A 14,920-nucleotide genomic window follows, 5' to 3' on the forward strand; every position below is an offset into this window, starting at 1 on the left:
ATGATTTTGGTTTCTTGAAATATGCAATATTGAAAATCTATATATAAATCTAGAAACCGATTACAATGAAATAATCGACTTTCAAATAATTTCATCGTCATGAAATAAATTTCCATTGCAATTAGTGATTTGAAGGTTAGTTATAAAAATAACGATTACGATATACTCAGAATAACTGAATCTGAGCTTTCAAAGGGTTTTAAATAAATATAGTCCAACGCTAATTGTATTTGTGCCCTTTTCTTCCAGCCACTTCAGCAATTTTGAGCTCCACCTACAAGAATTCATTTTGACTAAAGTGAAAAGTTATAAAACTGTTTAATATGCTTCAACATTGTGTTATTATAAACTGATTCATTGGAATGACGAATATCCAAACAAATTAATTGCAAAATATTTTGGTCACTTTTAACATTGTGGTAATGAGTTCAATTTATATTGCATATAATTGGGGATTACCTAAAACCCAAATAATTAGAAAACATTGATCTGCCGAAGTGAGTCATAGAGATAGGTGAACATACGAACTTTTGAATAATTGTTAACATCAAGACAAAGCGAAAAACATCTAAGATTTTTCAAAATGGGCAAATGTTCAATATTATATAAAATATTGAACAAAAATTGATAGACAAACTTATTTCTTCTAAGAATGATTGCATTTTTGGTGTTAGTTTCAAAATAATTGCAAAATTGCTTATTCTGAATTTCCCACAAAAAATCCTTTTAATTTAAGAATGATTAGGTTATGTTTGGTTAGGAGATTATGACTATAAACCCATTGATAAGTATTAACTCTTTGTTACTCTGTAGTTAACTCTTTTATAATTTTTTTCTTTTATTTACGGTAACAAATATTTCAAGCTAAATACAGGGATTGAAGATACCGTCTTTATACCTGCAAATGTGCATTTGATGCATAATGCATAATCTGTGCGCTCGATGCACGCATTCTAATCATCTTCGTTATCAACATCATTTTGCAAATTTTGAATGGCCCATCGATAAACCGATAAAAAACATTTGATTTTTGAGTAAAATGATGTAAATTTTCAAATTTTTTGCCAAGAAAATTGCAAGGATGATATTTGACAAGGAAGGTAAGGTATCTCCAACCCTTCTTCTTCTTCTTCATCGTATATTAGGACTTAGTCCTGTGTTTGTATCAATTGTCTAGCTGCAGCTGGGATGATGAAGACCAACTTTCATATGATCTTGTAGGTGGTCGTCCTGGTGGTTGGGATGTAGTCGGTTTTTCTTCCGTTGCTATCTTTGCCAACCGGTCATCTGACATTCTTTCCACGTGGTCTCTCCATTCCCTTCGCCGATTTCCCGCCCATCTCACTACATCCTAGATGTCACATGTCTCCCTTATTTCATCATTTCTCTTGTGGTCAAATAATGCGTGTCCCGCTATTGATCTCAGCGTTAGCATTTCAGTAGTTCTTAAAAGCCGCTTAGTTATGGTGCTCACTGATCTAGACTCAATCGCGTATGTCGTTACTGGTCTCACACAGGTCTTGTATATTCTGACTTTGCTCCTGATAATCATTTACTTTTCAGCTTACTTTCAGCTTTCACTTCATTCTTTAAATTTCTATTATTTGTTTTGTTCGCTCCTAGATATTTGAATGACATCACTTGTCCTACACTCTGATCATATATCGCGAGTTTATATCTTCTCGATTCTCTGGATACTGTGAAATATATCGAATATTTGCATCTTAGAAGCTTTCGCTATTTGTTCAAACCTATACAGTAGTCTTTGTAAGTTACCTTCGTCTTCTGAGATGATCACTGCGTCATCAGCATAACATACTATTTTTATTTTTTTGTTTCCCATTCAGTATTCTTATCCAACATGCTTTACCTCGTTTATAATCTCATCCATTATGATGCTGAACAAGATCGGACTGAGGCTGTCTCCTTGTCTGATACCGGCCGTCACAGGTATTCTACTACTCAGTTTATTTTCCATTCTGACATATGTGTAAATATCGGTGTTCAGGTCTTCAATTACTTTTATTATGTTGGGGTGAATCTTCCTTCTCTTCAGTAGAGTTGTTACATCCCTTAATCGTACCCTATCAAATGCTTGGGTGAGAACGATGTAGCACATATAGGCGGTCTTATTGAACTATATAGCCTTTTCCGTAATTTGGCGGATCACAAAAATAGTATGTATAGCTGACCTGTTCTTTCTGAATCTCTGCTGTTCTTCAGAGATATCAGATGACATCACTGCTTCCTCGAAAATTTTAGTGAAAAGTTTTTGTACTGCACCTACACCAATATATTAATTCTCTCCACGGTTTGAGGATTGATTCACTGGATTTAATTGTTCATAATAAAAGTTTGGAATAACAACTTGTCAAGCACTTAAAATTGAACAATTTAAGTATAGTCCACCACTCAGAAACGCATTTGTGGAATAAAAATCCTTGGGATATTTTTATGTTGAAGTACGATTTCAAGTTGAAGGTAGTATCACATAGCTGTCGTTGTATACCTTTTGCGGCATGGGACGTTTCTTAATATCTTCTTGAAACCTTGAGAAGGGTGGTTGGACTTCTCTCGAGATGTCTGGTCTGAGTGACTATTTGTACCGCTTCAATCTCACTTCCGGTGATCTACTGTGTGATTTTGAATCAATAATAACTAACTAAAATTTGCTCAAGTTCAATATTATCTTCATATCGACGAATCATATTTTTCTCTTCAGTTTATTTCGCAATTTTTCAACAAAATTTTGATTTGAATATTGAGGCTTTTAAACATCTCAAATACCTACTAAAATTAAACTTTTCACTATTAATATAATTTCTGAGGAAAAATATTTCACATTAAACAATAATAAAGCCTTTTTATTTCTGACTATCAAAAATACTGTCAATTTAAATATTCTGCAATGGTTAATAAATTTAGATGCAGCTTCTAATGGATAACAATCGAAGCATTCCGGATGTTTTTAATAAATAATTAATTACCTTCATACGCAAAAGTGAGGTCAACTAAGTTACCTATTGTGTACATCAACGAGAATTGGTAAACATCAGATAAAAACTTGTATAATTTTAATATGCGGATTTTTCAAAAAATATATTTTGATAAAGGCTTTAAGAAAAGTTGAAAATTCAGTAATATTAGTTTCAGTTTCAGTTATATTCATTTTCGACTTTTCTTTAAATAATTTGAAACAGAAGAGACCTAAAATCAAGAGCATTTAGAAACATTAAAATTCATTTTTATACAGTATTATTTTTAAAAGCTGTTAATTCGAAATAGTCATTTCTCTATAACAGGTACACAAATAAATGAATGTTTCTTATTTATGAACGAATACATTTTATTGATTGAATGGTGAAAATACTCAGTTATATTAATTTTCTTGACTATGGGATACATTAATTTTTACACGTTTTCGGTTTTCATAATCCTCCGTCTGAATACTACTGATCAATATATTGAAATTGACAACTGTCAGGATGAAATTTATTGCATACATATAACAATATTTCCCACAAAAATAAAGCTCAGTTTTTTTCAGTAAATATTTTTGGCTTGGTAAATGAATAAAATATAAATTTTTTATAATTTTATCTACAAAATTTTATAAATTTCTTCAATTTCTTGGACCTTTTGATATATTAATGCATTTAAATGTTCTTGATTTTAGGTCTCTTCTGTTTCAAAATTAGTTTTTTTGATAGTTTTCAAAAGATAGATAAATTTTGACGCTTCGACTTTTCTTTAAGTCTTTATCAAAATATGATATTGACACTGACAATTTGCTTATTTATATTGATCTATAGATCACCTTCATCATGAATATCAAAATAAGGATAAAATCAAAATTTTATATACAGGGTGATTCATTAAGAATGTCCAATCCCTGAACTGTAGATTCTAGATCTCAAAATAGATATAGACCTCAAAAGTGTATTGAAGTAAATCGTGGGCATTTTGAGCATTTGCTTTGAAGTTTTTTATTTTTGTTTACAAATTTGTTATTGTTACATATTTAACGAATAATAAATTTGTTTATGAAAAAATTGAAATTTATTAAACTTTTTAGAAGCAAATAACTCGATAACCGATTGAGTTACACGAATCAAAGAAGAATAACTTTTTTTTGTAGACTTTAACGTTTTTAAATTTTTTTTTATTATTTTAGTTGTAAGTTTAGTTTACTTTGATTTAATTAACACAAACAAGTGTAACTAGCGCCCTCTATTTGCAATGTTAAATTAGAGTGCAAATTATGATTCCTCATGCCAAAAAACGTAGAATTGCCAATTTTCAAAGAGAAATTGTGAAAACATAAAAAATTATTACGAAAATCAAAATTTAAATTTAAACTTTGAACACTCCGTATCTCGGAAACTAGCAATATTTGCATAAGGCATGTTGAGCAGAATCATCATATTTTGAGGTCTAGAATCTATAGTTCAGAGATTGGACATTCTTAATGAATCACCCTGTATATATATATATATATATATATATATATATATATATATATATGGGGTGTTTCAAAAAAGGTAATAAAAGTGATCCTGACTTTAGGATAGATAGAAAACTGAAAAATTTTTGGGGTTTGTTCAGTAAAAATTTTTCGTAACGCCATCCGTATTTTTTACGATTTTGCCGCAACTACTAGTAACATTGTATTGAAATTTTATACCAGGGCTTCTTAAACTATGGGTCGCGACTCCATTTGGGCAAAATTCTGCGGTCGCGATAGATTTTAATGTCAAATATTTATATATACCATTTTAAAACATCACTAGAGTTGGCGGAATACAGTGGACTTGCAGCGTCTAGACACGTGCATTTGTTGAAGGTTTTGAGCTATCTCCACCGACAGCAGTAAACGATTGATGATGGCTTTTATTATACTGTGGCTATAAATTGTTAGTGCGTTTGTCGGTATCATACATGTTGAATAAACCGCATGCCGCTGACTTCTCACTCTGACCGCCACCTCTAAATATCACACACAATCAAAGGGAGGAATGCGCGCGCGTACAAACGTGCAACCTGCAGCTAAACAATGATTCAATAACACTGACTGAAATGTGAATTAGTGGAGTGTTGACGCTTTTCTAGTGTGGTCAATTGTCAGTGTTCCGCCGTAACAAGATTTTTTTTATTTATTCGGTAATTAATAAATCTATTGGTATGTGCAATATGTTATTTTTATATATTTATTGTATTTTAGGATCAAAATAATTTTTGTCCATGGATAAATGGCTGAACTTAAATAAGAATGGTAATGAAGCAGATGATAATGCTACAAACTCTTCTCAGGCAGGAAAAATTATTGGAAAACAGGCATCTAATGTGTGAAAAAGAAAATATGATGAGTCTTTTTTTCAATTTGGCTTTACATTTCAAAATTGTAAGGGTAATGAATAACCTCTTTGTTTGATCTGCAATGAATTATTCGCTTTGGAAACCATCAAAATTAAAAAGACATCTTGAATCAAAGCATGTTTCATATGTCAATAAACCAAAAGAATATTTTGAGAGACTCTTTAAATCTTTAAATAAAGAAAAGAAAATCTTTGAAAAATTTATAACCGTTAATGAAAAATATTTACTAGCATCATATGAAGTTTCATACTGTATTGCTAAAAATATAGAATTTCTGATATTAACAAGGATCAATTAATACAACAAGAATTAAAGAAAGCCCAAAATTTTCAATTCAGTTGGACGAAACAACTGATATTAGTAAATTGGCTCAGTTGTTAGTATATGTCAGGTACGTTTATAAAGAAAGCGTGGAGGAAGAATTGTTATTTTGTCGTCCTATGGAAGACCATACTAAGGGAGAGGTATATATTGTAAAGTTGACGAATTTTCAAAAGCAGAAGGTTTAGAATGGAAAAATTGCTGTGGAATATGCACAGATGGTGCAAGAGCGATGAAGGGCAAAAATATTGGTTTTAAATCATTTTTTCGAGCTGCTCATTATGATCATATAAATTTTACTCACTGCCTTATTCACCGAGAGGCTCTTACAAAAATTAGCATCAGAATTGAACGATGTACTTCAGAATGCTGTTATGATCATAAATTTTATTAAGAGCCATGCCCTTAACATCCGCTTATTTTCAAATCTCTGTAAGGATACGGATTCCAACTACACAACTTTGTTATTACATGCAGAAGTAAGATGGTTGTCAAGAGGTCAAAGTTTAAGAAGATTATTGTTATTAAAGAACGAGATCGAAATATTTTTAACCGAACGAAAATGTGAACTTGCTGCTTTTTTTCAAAATGACTTATGACTATCCAAGCTGTGTTATTTGTCAGATATTTTTGAGAAGTTTAACGATCTCAACTTGTCTCATCAAGGAAAAAATTGCGATATATTTACTTCAAATGATAAAATTGAAAGTTTTATTAAAAAGATCAACATTTGGAAAAGTGCGCTCGAAAAAAATTCGTTCGAAATGTTTTCCAGTGTTGACAATTTTATAATCGAGAAAATTCATTGTAAAACTTTTATCGCAAAAATTATTGTAGATCACTTAAAAGCGCTAGAAATACAGTTCCGTACATATTTTATATTAAATATTGATTTCCAAAAAATAGTTTGCATTCAAAAGCCGTTTTGGATTGGTTTAAGTGTGATTGATCACCTGCCACTTAAAGCTCAAGAGGAATTTGCTGAGCTTTCGAGTGACTCAAACTTAAAACTACAATTTCAAAAAAAGCCCTTGACTGAATTCTGGATCGGAACTAGAACTGAATTTCCCACAATCGCTGATATGGTGTTAAATGTACTTCTGCCTTTCAATACCACATATTTAGTTTCTCAGCTTTAACACATATTAAATCCCAATATCGTTCAGCGCTAAAAAATGTTGAAGTGGTCTTACGTCCAGCAATTTCAAACATTCCACCAAGATTTGTTTTGTTCTGCAATAAAAAACAGGCACATCCATCTCTATAAGTTTTTTACTTATATTTTAATTTAATACTTACCACGCAACTACTTGAATATATTCGAGTGAATTAAGACGGTCAGAATCCACTTTTATATTTGAAACTATAATAAATACAATTTTATAATATTTTGTGCAATTTTTAATTTTAGATTTTTGTATGTTTCAAAACGAATTCTAAACCTATATATTTTCATATGTCTATGTATATGTTACCTAATACGTAAATCATCAAAAAATATTTATTTTTCTTTTATATTTGTATGGGGTCGTCAAGAAACTCGCAATCATAAATGGGGTCGTGAATGACAAAAGTTTAAGAAGCCCCGTTTTATACGAATATATTTTGATTTCAAAAATAAGAATTAATAACTGATAAAGTATTGATAAAGTTATTGATTATTATTATTAATTAGTAAGCATTATGTGAATTGAAGATTTTTTGACGCGTCAATGAGAGCCCGTCCCATTCAAATAAATGGGACTGATGTCTTTCGTTTCTTGTAACGTTACTTTAATGGTCTCATAGCTGACTCCCAACTGTTTAGAAGATTAATGGATCTTGTGTATTCGTGAAAACGGAAGACATATTGAACACCTACTCTAATTGAATTCTATTTTATGTTATTATCCTTTTTTCAAAATTTTATCTTGTGATTTTCTGTTTAACTAATACATTTATCGTTACATCATACCAGCATCGGTTATTACTTCATAATTTTCAAATCAAAATATTCCGAAAACGGTACACAGTAACGAGTTTTATCAACATAATCTTTGGGTGTAAAATTAAATAATGCTTAAGTTCACTTGAAATTTTGCTCAATAAATCTAATATTGAGAAAGTTATGTTCAATACTAGTTGGTACGAACCATATTATATTTCAATTAATCAATATTTCTATCAACGTCACTTTGAATATTGAATTTTGAATCCTATGAATTTAAAAATTTCAAATACAATTGGAAACTACCGAAAATCTTAATTAATTATTTTCCAGACGATGAATACAAGAGGCAGTTACTTTTCTCTGCAAATATTTCAAGCCCCGAGGTTGTGTTTAATACAATTTTTTAAATGCTTCAAGAGAAAGAAACCCTAGTGCTCCTTCTTCCTGTTCAACCAATAAATCTTTTAAGAAAATATATCATTTAGCAATCGTCAAACTGGAAGAAACTAACTTGGAGGAACTCTTAAACGTTATTGAAAATTTTAACGGTATGCTTGGTTAAAGAGAAAACGTTTGATGAACAATATGAACTATATTGAAAGGAAATGGAAAGTGATTATGTAACTAAATATGGAACAATTAACGAAACTTTGGGCGAAAATTACCTAAAAAAGAAATGGAAATCACTGGCAAATAAGTTGAACTCATCTGGTTATGGACTGTAGAAGAAGGGAAGATTTTCTACATATGTATAATTACAGAAAGGCAATAATTGGAAGAAATCTACTTGGTCTAAATATAGAAAAATTCAAATAAGCTGAAAAGCGACAGGTGGAGAGCCACCAAGACATCGAGTTAAGAGATAAATTAGGACGTTTAAACACTTTTTAAAAATAACAAATAATTGAATCTTTCTATTCAGTATTTTTAGAGAAATCAAATCTTCCAAATATTGTCCAATATTTCCAAACATTTCTAGAAGTCTGCTCTTAAACTTCTCTATAGAATTTCGGAAACCTTTTGCTCTCTAAACGCGGCAGTTACGGCAAACATTCCAAACCTCGAGATTGTGTTTTATACAATATTTCAAATGCTCCGAGAGAAAGAAATCCTCCTCCTGGTCCTTCTCCTCCGGCTCCTTCTTTCTGGTCAACCAACGAATATGTTAGGAAATATATCATTTAGCAACTGTCTAACTGAAAGAAACTAACGTGGAGAAAGTCTTGAACGTTATTGGAAATTTGAACAGTATGCTTGGTTAAAGATCCGTGGTATGCGAGCATGTTCGTGGTTACTACATTTACTGAAAACTGGCCACCTTTCAAAGTTTTAATTTTTTTCGTTATAATTTCTCACTGGGAAGGAGTCGAAGATAGTGGCGGAATATGAACGAAAGTATGCTAACTATTGGTAATTGTGTGGGTGCGAATTATGGTTGGAAAGAAGGAAAAAAGTATACTCGAACTCAAATAAGAAAAAAAATTAAATGATTAAAGAAAGAAAGTAAGTTCAAATGACCATCTTCTAAAATATTCGTTTAACAGTGAAAATCCAAGGTAATAAAGCAATTGCCTAAGTATGTTTAAAAACGAATAATTTTCAGAAAGGGATTAAAAAGGGGCCTGAGCGGATCAAATAATAGTTTTCAGCTCAATTTGTCCGCAATTCATTACCGTTCAAGTTTTAGAATTAGAACAAATATGTTCTACAAAAGTTGACAATTATACGGTATGAGAAAATGCTGAGTTAAAATACTGGTATAATGGTATTACAAACTGAATAGAATCACAAGTAAAAGTTTCTAGAATAAACTAAATAAAAATTAAATAAGAATATTTGAAAATTCACATTTTCAAACAGTTTTACCGCACCAATTTCATATTCTAAACCAAGTAAAATTTTCCTGAATGAATAAATCAAAAATAACTAAGAGAAAATGTACATTAATCAGCAAAAGAATTTCGGGACACATTTTGATGTTCTTCTTGTACATCTTCCATATTATACAAAAGTAAGAATAATAATTTCTTTATTAAGACATAGGTACGATATAAAAAATAAACAATTTCTCAAAACTATTTTATACACAAGAAATTTGAGCTACAAGAAATGATGAATGAAGATTATATTAAGAAAAATCTCAAGGATACTCTACCTAAGCTATTTTTTACGTTTTAACCTGTACAACCACAAAAAGTTTTAGTTTAGGTCACATTCACACATCCAGTATAATAATGGAGATTATGCTTCTTTACCATTTTCTTGGATATTAGGAGTAGAAATAGTTTAAAACATTACCGCTATGTGATATGACTTCTAAAACTTGTTTTTTTTTTTAAATATTAGAAATAATATCAATAATTATAAATCATTTATGACAATTTGAACGATTGGGCCCACTATTAGTGAAGCCAAAAGTGTAGAGAAGTTTGCTTGCAAGTCTCTATGGAGATGAGAAGAAACCGATAACGTGAAACAAGCTAAAACAAACATAGATAGATCTCTTCCCTATATCACTTCGTGCCGAGCAACACTCACATGTGAGAGGTTAAAGCACATGGGTTTGCTAAGTAACATTAGATGGTACAAGCTATAGTTCCTGAGGTTGTCGATGGACATCGGCTTCTGTAAGTTTTGATAAGAATGGCTAAAGCATGAAAGAAACCGGATGAGTTATGGAGGATTGTTAATATTAATACCAAATATTAGAATAAAAATTTAAGTCAATATGTACCTACTAAATAAAAACAGGTGATAATTTTCGCTTAGTCAACGAATATTATGCTAATTTGTAATATTTGCTGCTTTGACTAAAAGAGCGGAATAACAAAAATACACAATAAAGATTAGTCAACTAACAACTAATAATTTAATAATATTAGTAACAAAATGCTATAAGTACCTGGATGTTTTATGAGTTTTGTCCTTTAAGATGAGACAAACGTGATTTTGGAGTTTGAAAAGATTTCATTTTTCAATATATCATCTTTGATTTATATTTCTTTTGGATTCCTTCTCTGAAATAAAAATGTCAAAGACTATCCAAATACACTCCAGGTCTGAGAGTGTTTCTCATCAAAAGATTCATAACCGTATCAGCTAAGAAGTCTTAAGAACGAACTTCTCGTGATGACCAGAAACGACATGAAACTAGTAGTCGTCTTTTGACAGTTTACTGCCCTTCAAATACCACCTGAAGTCGATGGGCATGGCAGAAGACGACAACTGCGGATTTTGTGAGCAAGCCATGACAACAGCAGAGCGTCAACTCGGCGAATGTTCTGCCCATTTCGCTAAAACGCTTAAGGGCTTAAGATAAGATGTAGATTCTTGTACAAAATATCTTCTGGTTATGGGTACAGAGTGGTTATAAAACCAAAACGACTCCACAAAATAATCTACAATCTACAATTCAAATATATGCTTCCCTGGTTAATGTAATCTTTTCATCCGATGGAAATCATTTTCCACGCATGAAGTTTTTTGAGAAATGGAAGTAACCAGATGTAAGAGGCTATTAAAAAAGGTGCTTCAGCTTGATGAAAAATGGTTCTTTATTGTGTTAGCCACGTTTTTTCTCTGAAATATTACATCTTTTCCAATAATGTTCTATTTTTATTGTTTCACTAGCTAAAAATTAACAATTGTTTCCATAAAAACTAATGCTAACACCTCATTCCCCAATGTGTGGTCCCCAACAACCTGAACTACGTATTATCAGGTTTTGTTTCAAGATAAAAATAGTGTCAGAGAAATTCATAAATGTTAAAATCTGTCTATGGTGATAATACATTAACTTTGAAGATTGTTCACAAGTGGTATTGGTCACATATAAGTAGTAATGAGCCAGTTACCGACGAGGAACGTTCAAAAACATAGAAAAATGTTCGAAAAGAAGACAAAACCAACACAGGTCCGTGCAATGCAATCCAATGTCAGGAAATCCAGTTTCAATTTACATGGAATAGAAATATAGTCTATATGCAGCTCTGGATTTCCATGTTATTTGAGATGAAAAATAGATCTATGGTTATGACTCTTTTGGCAAAATTTCAAGTTACCAGTGGAAAACCAATGACTCATTTCGTAATAAAAAGGACCTTTAATAAATAATGTCAAAATCATACTAGATGTGAAGAGAGAAGACCTGAAAAATGGCCTTTCCTTTCTGTCAAAATTCTCTTCATAAGCGTTCTTCCCAAATTCGATTAATTCACCAAATCTAGTACCAGGTGATTTCTGGCCTCAGACAAGATATTAACACAGCTCCCGATATTGATAAGGTCACGACCGAGCAGATAGCTATTCTAAAAGGAGTCTTCTGGCATTGTTTTTGCAGTCGTGGATTCAACGTTGGTATACGTACATTGTTAGCTCAAGACAGTACTTTTAAAGAGAATGAAATAAATTTCGTTACCTACTTTGTTTTCAACAAAAAAATTTATCGTTTTTTTTATCACTCCTCGTATTTCTTACAACTACTGAAAAATAAGTGCGTTTCTGTATGGTAATCGAAGAATTCGGTCTTATCAGGTAATTAACTAATAAGAAGTACTCATTTAAACTATTTACTTATTTGTAGTTATCAGAGAATATATTTACTTTCGAAAATTTGTATGTACTATAAAGAGTAATATTTATTATTATTGAGGGTTATCCAAATGGAAGAAATAATTCAGTCAAATAAATATTTTAGATAAAGATATGGTTCTAAGATAGAATTTATCGAGATATATTATTATAGTCATGTAAACCAATGTTAATTTCCATATTTTCATACATTTCAACATGACTTTTTGTTCCCTAGTGAGGCAGGGTTGCCAACTTCCGGCCATAGAAATCCGGGACACATAGCATTTATCAAGTCCTTATTTTGTTTGAAATTAGACAAGAAGACTCTGAATTTAAAATTATGAGGACTGAACACAATGGTTTTTAGCGAATCCAATTTCGCTTCTTTGACAATAGCAAAAATCTGACTCCATTTCTCCTGAATTGTCAAAGTTGAATGCTTGTTCTAGATCAAAAAAAAATTAGTAAAATGGTTACATTTTTACTCCTTAATTCCCAAACCCGGGACAATCCGTGCCCCGGGGGGACACGGGACAAGCAATAGAAATCGGGGCTGTACTGGAAAATCCGGGACGGTTGGCAAACGTGTAGTTGCTATTAAAAATGTTACATGTCTGTAGTTGTTGTAGTTGTTTGAAGATTGACCGCAACCATATCAAATATATTTTGAATTCTTAAGACTAAAACTAAAATTATCTTCAACCATTTTATCATGAAGTTGTTGCGTTTAAATTGTTTAAATTGCAGCCATAAATCCCCTTCCTTTTTACCGCCTATTATCCTTCTAAGTATTTTTCTTTCCCATATATCTAACTTCTCTTTCTCTGCTTTGTTAATAATCCACATTTCGCCTCCATAGCTCACTATTAGTCTGAATTTGTTTTAAGCTCATTGCTTTTTCTTCGTTCAGTTTTATTGACAAATTTCTCATTACTCCTTTGTGGTGTTGTTTTTATCATGAATTTCGATTTATCTTTATTGACTAGTAGATTCCCTGTTTCTGCCATTTTTATGAGGGCTCTGCAGGTTTCTGTAAGCTTGTTTTCCGATGTTGAAAGAATTACTACATCGTCTAAGTATGCCAGTAGTTGCGTTATTCTTGTTTTTAGTGTCTCAGTTCTCTTCAAACCGATTTCACGTACTATCCATTCTAATACTATATTGAAAAGCGTTGTGGTTAAAGGATCTCCCTGTTTTAGTCCTGTATTGGTCTGGAAACATTTTGATATTCTTTGATTTGCTTGGAGTTTTCGATAATAAAGAATTAAAAAAAATGATGTTGCTGAAAGGAATTATTTATTGATTGTTTGAAATTTATTATTTGTTTAATGATATTTTATAATTTTCAATGTTATTTATTTAAATATATTTCAATATTTATTTCATAAATAGTAACATTTTTAGGGGGCCTCCCTAGTAATTGTGAATATTTTAAGGCTTTAGGGAAGTAAATTTTTGAGAGCAAACAATTTCGAGTAGTATTTTTAAAGTACGCCAATGGACCCCTGAATTCGCAGACGTTTGAAAAATACTGTAGAGGTAGCTTACCTCGTATTATATCAAATACGTAACCTAAAGATTGATAGTTAAAAATTGCTTTTCCGATAAAACTGCACGTCATTAAAACAAATATTGATTAGTAAACAGAAGTCAATAAGCAATAACATCTTTATTCAAACAAGTATACATGTTTTAATTTTAATTAGCATAAGAAGTGATAATTACGTACATCATTTGTTTTAATATTTTTCAAGGCATATTCCTATTGTCCATTTTCATAAATGCTGCTAATTATTGTGTCTCGTAATGTCAAATAATTTTTGCGAAATTTCACACATAAGTACAACGTCCATGAATTAATTATGTGTTTCAGTACATCTTGAATTGAGAATGTGAAATTAATTCATTGAAAAGATACATTTGAGGTTGCATATGTTGAGGGACTAAATTTTATTTTTTAGTTATTTGGTGATAACTTTACGCTGTAAAGTTGAATCCAAGTTTGTGGTTTTGCAACCCATTGTAGAAAAACAGTATTGCATGGTTTTATGATCAGCTATTTATCCCATTTTGGTTCTGAATTTTTTAGTCATAAAACCAAAACACAAAGTTCTGGATGAAAATTTGAGAATAAATTTTCTATTGATGGTTATAACTTTTTTCTGACCACTTTCTATTAAACAATTTTTATGTATACCTAGAGAAGTTTTTTAGGAATTTAAAATTTCATTAATCAATTGAGATTTTAGAACTAAAAGTTACATTAAATACACTCTAACAAATTTCTCTTTCATATTGTCAATCGAAAGTCAAAACAGTGTTTGAAATTCCAAAAATAATAGTGTTCGTTATTTGGCTTTGCCGATAGAAAACGTTCAGGGCGACCTCGAAAAGCCACATCCACTGAAGATAAACGTATTCTATTGCAGCTCAGATCAATGAATCTAGAGATCTGCCTTTAAGTAATTCTACATTAAAAATGAGATTAAGAGGGTGGCAATGAAGAAACCTCTTTTAAGTCGTCAAAATAGAAATTAGATATAGCAGTGAGCGGAAGAGGAACGTTCGACGTTTCTGGATCTAAGAGAAGAGTATTTGAGCGCAGGACAAAGGAAGAACGGATGTTATATTCGGGTCTTATCCCGACTGTAAAACACGGCGGACGCTCGGTGATGGTTTGTGGATGTTTTGAAGGAAAGGCGACTGGGGAACTGGTAGAAA

At 31.3% G+C, this 14,920-nt stretch overlaps 1 protein-coding gene and 1 long non-coding RNA gene across 5 annotated transcripts in view; one reads left to right on the forward strand and one right to left on the reverse strand.

The window, feature by feature from the left end:
* Positions 1–14,920, reverse strand: part of LOC130896058 (chloride channel protein 2-like) — a 107,029-nt gene that overhangs the window by 43,963 nt on the left and 48,146 nt on the right. The gene's annotated exons all lie outside the window — the stretch shown is intronic.
* LOC130896059 (uncharacterized) lies at positions 4,803–7,085 on the forward strand. Its single transcript, XR_009059517.1, has 2 exons — positions 4,803–5,160; positions 5,222–7,085. It is a non-coding gene; the product is annotated as an uncharacterized LOC130896059 (long non-coding RNA).

The sequence above is a fragment of the Diorhabda carinulata genome, chromosome 6 (genome assembly GCF_026250575.1).
Source record: "Diorhabda carinulata isolate Delta chromosome 6, icDioCari1.1, whole genome shotgun sequence".
NCBI lineage: Eukaryota > Metazoa > Arthropoda > Insecta > Coleoptera > Chrysomelidae > Diorhabda > Diorhabda carinulata.